Here is a 6,845-nt window from a genome sequence, read left to right as displayed (position 1 = left end):
TATGTAGGAAAACTTTAGGAATTAGACACTTTCCTGCCATTCTTTATTGACAACCCTGCCATGGCTCTTTGCTGCTGGAGGGGCTTAACCTTCCTCACTCCAGTTTGCTTTGAGCAAAACAGTGATGTCCGCACAGAAAACACCAAATAAACCCCAAGGCACCAGCGGAGTGGATTCAGAGAGGGCTCTGCTCCCCCACCCATCCTTACCTGCTGTGGGAGCAGACCCCGAACTGCTCACGCTGGGGACACCTTGGTGCCCGTGGCCACGGGAAGTGGAGCAGGACCAGCCCTGTGAGCCGGGTCCCTCCTGCAGGTGCCTGCAAGGACACGTGGCCGCCTGCCAGCGGGTGCAATAACCATGGCCCGGCGCTGGTGATGGGGCAGGGATGCTGCAGGGCGGCGTTAATCACTGCTGGAGACGCCTCTGTGATCTGCAGATGAAAGGTGATTTACAGCTGCAAATTAGTGCTCTTCTGCAGGTGAAGTCTATTATTTGCTGGTGTCCCCCATTTTGACTCATGCCACGGCCCGTGTTTGGTGCGGGGCAGGCTCTGTGGGGATGGTGCTTTACATCTCCACCTGGCTGCGCGCTCTAGAAGCGTGTGATCTGCTTGCGGCAGGCACAGGATGCGGCCTGGAGTGCCCGCGCTTGGGTAACTTGGTCTGGGATTTGCACAACGCTGCACATTTGAGGGAAGGGATTCTGCCCCTCTGCTGCGCTCTGGGGAGAAGCAACCAGTTAGAGCTCCCATGCGTGCTGCGACAAGCCCCAGGGGAAACACAGAAGGAAGGACCCCACCATAAAGTCCTGCCTCCAGCTCTAACTTGCTGTTGTGTTGCGTTTTCATGCTGCGAAGTTCTCTTTAGATGGTTTTGTCCTGAGCTCCTCAATGCACCGGGTAGAGGGTTCCACCTCTGCCCATCACTCCCCGTCGTAGCACAAGACCCGGTGTTTGCTGCGGGAGGGCCCTTCACTGTGTTCCTGCACTTCTGACCGTGCCTGCTATGGGGAATGCTGAGAATGAGTCTTCAAAACCTAACCCTGCTCAAGCAGAGGCTGCTTTTAACAGCCACTGCTGAGTACTAACCTTACACGTGTTACCAAAGGGTAAGCAGAGACACAGGCCTTGAGCACTGCTTAGGAAATGACGTTTTACATAAAAGGCTGACAAGCGGGGATGAGTTTGACACCTTCCATGAGAGAAATCCCAGTGGAGTCTTAGAAATCCTTTATTTTTAGCAGCCGAATGTTCACAAATAGCAGTTTTTAATAACCAGGAATGACGGTATCAAACTGCCCCACCCCGAAGGGAAATCATCGCTCCCTGCTTCCGGCAGGTAGGGAGGGATTTCTCACCTTTCCTCCGCTCTTGGAACAACCGCTGCAGCAAAGAGGCACTGAGAGGTGGCAGAGGCAGAGCCCCGCGCGGTGGTGACAGTGACAGATGTGATGGTGCGGGCTGAACGCGATGTTGTGATTTCTTATTCATAACTGTGCACTGCAGAGCTGGGTTAGGGAAAGGGAGCGCCTGAGTGCGTGGGGAGGACAGCTTTGTTCTCGGGGCTTGCAGGAGAAGGAATGTAACGTCAAAGGTAGAAACACCGGAGGGGAGCAAGGGCTCGCAGTGGGCTGTGGGTGGCTGTGAGCATCAGGTAGAGGCAGCAAACAAGACCCCAGCCATTGGGTATTCGGGCCTTTAAATGAGCTGACTTGGATCAGCAACAAGAGGGCAGGAGGAGACGTTTTCCATTTGTGGGAGCAGAGAAGGGAAGTCAGGCTGTTTTAAACAAGAGGGGTTGGGAGCTTTGCGTTGCGAACCGGTGCAGTGGGATACCCACAGGACAACGCTCGGTCCCTCCCTCCATCCACAGTGTTCCTGTATCCCCCAGCCCACACAAGTCACCCACACAGAGCTGAACGGAGCAAGGCAGCTTGTGGTCACCCTCCTCTCCTGAGCAACCGCAGAGGAGCTGCTCTGCAGGGAGGACACCGAGCAGCCCCGCAGAGAGCCCGAGCACCAGCATGGGATGAACACGCTGTCCCCAGTCACGTCCCGCACTGCCGAGGGGAAGGAAACTGAGCTTCAAAGGGAGGGCAGGCAGGAGGGGCCCAGGCTCCCGGGGGTGGCTGCGCCCCTGTTTGTCATCAGCCGAGTGAGGAGGGGAAGTTTCTGCTCCTGGGATAATTGTTACAGACAGCTGGGGTTTGCTTTCACTTGCCCTCGACTTTCCCTTTTTAATTAGCTGTAAGCCCCATCCTGGCTGTTCGGCCGGGATCTGCGGGGCTGGAGCTTGTCTCGACGGCCTGATTTATGTTTCTCTGGAAGTGAACTGGCATTTGGTGAGGAACCCCACCCAAGCCCAGCGCATAGCAAGGAGCTGATTCACCCGCTGCTGGCACTGGCTCCTCTCACCCTGGATGGCCGGAGCCTGCAGCCAGTCTGGGCACACATGAGACAGGGGTGGTGAATGAGCCCCAGTCCCCAATGACACTGCCTTACGCTGGAGAAGAGCCTGCCAGAAGCTCCGGCTCCCAGGAGAGGCTTGGTTGGGAAGAGCAGAAGCACCGCGAGGCTGAGTCAAGCTGTAATCACCGAGTGATGCGCCAGAGGAACCCGTGTGTTGGCACAGCCTCTGCCTCCGGCCAGGGCTAATAACCCGCTGGTGCTCAGGCACTCGGGTCGCCCGCAGGCGGAGCAGAGCCCTGGCAGAAGCCCCTTTGCTTTGCTACACCAGGGGGGCAGCGGGAGGGTAAATGGGCTTGAGGAAGCTCTCAAACCCCAGTGCCTATTGCAGAAGGATCAGCGGAGGAAGGAATCGCTCCCTGAGCACCTGACACAGAGGAGCCCGGGGCGCAGAGATCGGTTCAGCCATTTGCAGGTATGATCCTGGTTAAGAAACAAAAAGCTGTTACCGCACTGTTAAAATGGCCCCTGCCTACTCAGCTGTCTGCTCCCTCGCATTAGCACAGTCATGCTTGATGACTTGAGGGATAAAAGTCCCTTTTGATGCGGCGCTCGTGCCAGGCGCGCAGAGCCAACCTGGCTGCTCGGTTCTTGCCCAGCTCAAGGGGCATTTCCCATGCACACAAGGCTCCCCTGGGACCCCCATCTTGCCAGCACCCCCTCTGCACGCTCTGCCCCTCGCCATGCGCCCCGAGACAGCAGCACTTTGCCAGGCTGGGCTTCCCCTGCTGCTGCTCACTGGCTGCCCACCCCGTATCTGCTGCGGGGAAAAGGGCACAGCAGGAAACAATGCAGTCTGTTTGTGTGGTGTAAACTGGGAGAGCAGCTGCTGCTCCTGGGCTCCACGGGAAGCCTTCCTACGGGAGCCATAGAAAGCAGGGTTTCTACTTGCAGTTGCTGCAGCTCCTACCAGCCTTGCTGCCTTGGCTTCTAACGAAACCAGCTACAGCAGTTTACACACAGGACACGACTGTGTCCCTCAGTGCTCAGCTCTGCCTTCAGACAGCCTGAGATGCATCCAAGACGTATTTCCTCATGCAGGGGAACCCCAATGCACGCTGTCCCTGGTGTGTCCTCCGAACCATGGCATCACCTCCAAACACAACCAGCTTCATCCCCCTCTGGAGACCTTTCCCTGCAGATCACAGCGCGGACAGATGCTGTGTCTGGTGTGCATTTCAGATCACCTTGGAATGATGTCTCCATCTCCAAGGTAAATAAACCTCTTTGGGTGGACTTTGATGTGACTGATGCTCAGGAGGGATCTCCCTTTCCCAAACAGGTCTCCATTGCTCCCTCCAGTGTCACTGCTCCAGGGAGAAGCACACTCCTTAGAAGGTAAAACTGCTCTGGACTCAATCCTGGGCAGCCCAGCCCTCGTGCTCCAAACCGCACCAAACCACAGACGCTTTCTCCAAGCATCACTCACAGCCAGTCTTTTCCCCCTGTGTTTTACAGGAGATGCTCTAATGGCTGTAGCAGAGGCTGGGAAGCATTCCTACTCCTCGCCCTGCCTCTGCTCAACATGGGACAGTGAGAGCATCTCACCTGCTGCAGTGCCACTGCTCAGCTGGAAGCCTCCCTGGCTGGTTAGCCAGTGTCTGCTTCCCTCTCCCAGCCTGTTGCTGGACTCCTTTATCCCCAGGGACAGGTCTTTTGGGGAATTGCAGTGTCAGCCCCACACCCCTTGGAAATGTTCCACAGCTGTGGGCACAATAAAGCCATTGGAGCAACAGGTGATAAATAAATAGATGTTGTTTGCTCTTTGCTGAAGAGAACTCTGATGGCAGAAAACTTTTGTCCTGTGTTCTATCAGTGGACCAGCACTTGACAAGAGCACTGCTCGGCTTCCCTTTCCTTGTCATCCCGAAGGAAATATCTCTGCCTTCCAGGACATGATGTTTCCTTGCAGACAGAAGCAGCCCTCGCCCGAGCTGCAGCACAGACAGCTCCACACTGCAACAATGGTGCCCTTGTGCTGTAACACAGCACAGCAAACAGCCTGCGCCTGTTATCAGTCAGGCCTCACATATGCAGCACTGTAAAGAGCATTAATAACAGCACAGGGGCACTTCTCACACCTCTGCACTGATTTCAGCCTTGTTCCAGTCACTGCCCCACTCTGCCACCAGTGCAAGCAGCGATAACACAGCCCTCAGAGCAGTGATACAGCACATCCTGGCCTCACCACGCATTAACCTCCTCAAGGCTCCTCCAATGCATGGCAATTAGATCTCCAGCTCCTAATAGTAGCTCCCAGCGGAGGGGAAAAAAGATTCTCTGTCATCATAAGTCAGCTTTTATAAACAAGGCTCATGGTGGTCAGGAAAATGGAGCTGGTTGAACAGGGGAGGTTCAGGTTAGTTCTAAGGCAGAAGCTCTTCCCTGTGAGGGTGCTGAGGCGCTGGCACAGGGTGCCCAGAGAAGCTGTGGCTGCCCCATCCCTGGCAGTGCTCAAGGCCAGGTTGGACACAGGGGCTTGGAGCAAGCTGCTCCAGTGGAAGGGGTCCCTGCCTGTGGCAGGGGTTGGAGCTGGAGGAGCTTTAAGGTCCCTTCAACTCAAACCAGGCTGGGGTTCTGTGATTTTGATGTGATTGAAATAAAAGCCTTTTTTCCCCACCTAAAACTTTGACCACCATCAGTGTATTCAAGCAGTGCACTGCACTTTCAACAAAATTGCTCCTCCGACATCCCCAAACAGCTATTTTCAGGATTTGCTCCTCAGTGACACCCATTTTCCTCGGGGAGAGGGCAGGAGCAGGCAGGAGCAGGCAGGAGCCTGGGGATTGGTTTTTCCATAGCTCCCTCTAGTGTGTACAGTCCAGAGTATGATTTAACACTCACATTGAACTTCATGCACCGAACTGATGCAGGCTAAAATAGATTGAGTAATAGAGCAGGCACTTAAAACTTCCAGGGAAAATGTAGGAATTCTCTTCTTTTGCACAGCACGGGTGCTGCACGCTCGGCTGCTGCATTCTGCATCCTCACAGTCTCATTTCCCTTGCTTCTGAATCAAAACTTAACTTAAAGGGTCAGGAAGACTCTTCTGTAATAGCAGCTCTGGCCTATTTTTCACCTATGATTTTTTCATTTATCCATCTCTTCCACAGGGACTGAGCTACCCATTAGAATAATAAGGTTATTTTCTGAGTCTAATATAAGAAAATAGATTAAAAAGTCTAAACTTTTCATTAGGTCTGAGAGAGAAGGAATTTCTCGGTCAAGGACAGCTGAGACACTCAAAACATTATTAATGGTAAATCTCCATCCCCACAGGCATAGGGAGCAGGCAACCTCCACAAGCAGAAGGCTGCCTGCAAACCGATGCGTAAGTAAAGAGCTCTTTTAGTGGTCTAAGTAGTCGCAGAGTCAAGGAGCTCGCATTTGCAAGCAGCCGTGAAGCAAGAGAATAGAAAAGCTATTAAACCCCAGAGAAAGTGATTTGCATTATATCACCTCAATTAAAGCCTAAATTGTCACGGATGTTAAACATCAAGGTTCTTAATTTCTCCCCTGTTGGTTCTGAATACCAAGCAGAATTGGCCCAGCACATCTGAATCCTTTCAATATCTCTTTTTTTCCCCTTGTAGTTTGGTTTGGTTTAAATCTTTGCATCTATTCGAAGGCCAAAAGCATGACTGTGCTGGGAAGTCAAGGGCTTCAAGTCAGTGATGTGAGAGCTCCCCCTCTCCACCGCCTGCAGCCATGAGGTCCTTTCCAACCCAAACCAGTCTACGATTCTATGACCCGTGACTATTCAGAACTTGCTTTAACAGCAAGACCTTAGGATCATGCCACAACTGTTAAGGGTGGCTGAGATGCTCAGATCGTCTCCACTGGCCCCCTGCACATGGTGGGCTCCCACTGTAGTTCAGCCGGTCGCACTTGCACTGAGTACCTCAACTTTGCCTGTCAAAAGCATCCCTGGCAGAGCAGTAGCCAACCTCTCTCTGGGGACAGCAGGGACTGGAGGGTGTCCTGCTTCCCTTGGTGGCTTGTTCCAGAAGGCAACCACCCCTGCTCAGAAACCTGGGTAGGAACCAGTAATGTAAACTTGACGGTTTCTTTCTTCTCCTTCTTGGCAGCCTGCTTGAGCTGCTTGTTCTAGTGACAGTAGTGATGCAATACTCTGAAACACACTGTACTTCCCTTTGCAGCATTAACAGCTGAGCGTACGGATACAGGGATTGTATTTATCCTCAAGGAGAGGCTGTTGTGCAGCCTGCAGAGGGTGACAGAATGACTCACCTTAAATCTGTGTGACATGCAGTGTGTGACAATGCAATGTGTGTGACACGCAGTGTGTGTGACACGTCAGGCAGACTCCAGCTAACATGCCTAAATGGAAAGAAGACCCCTGGGGTTTGTAAAGCTC

At 53.4% G+C, this 6,845-nt stretch overlaps 1 long non-coding RNA gene across 1 annotated transcript; it reads left to right on the top strand.

Annotated features, from left to right (window-relative positions):
- The first annotated feature begins 2,705 nt into the window (after window positions 1-2,705).
- LOC136019435 (uncharacterized) lies at window positions 2,706-4,251 on the top strand. The gene is made up of 3 exons (XR_010614875.1): window positions 2,706-2,882; window positions 3,509-3,805; window positions 3,926-4,251. It is a non-coding gene; the product is annotated as an uncharacterized LOC136019435 (long non-coding RNA).
- The last annotated feature ends 2,594 nt before the right edge of the window (window positions 4,252-6,845 follow it).

This window comes from Lathamus discolor, chromosome 9, assembly GCF_037157495.1.
Source record: "Lathamus discolor isolate bLatDis1 chromosome 9, bLatDis1.hap1, whole genome shotgun sequence".
NCBI lineage: Eukaryota > Metazoa > Chordata > Aves > Psittaciformes > Psittacidae > Lathamus > Lathamus discolor.
The sequence above is the reverse complement of the archived record's forward strand: the minus strand, read 5'-3'. Positions and strand labels throughout refer to the sequence as shown.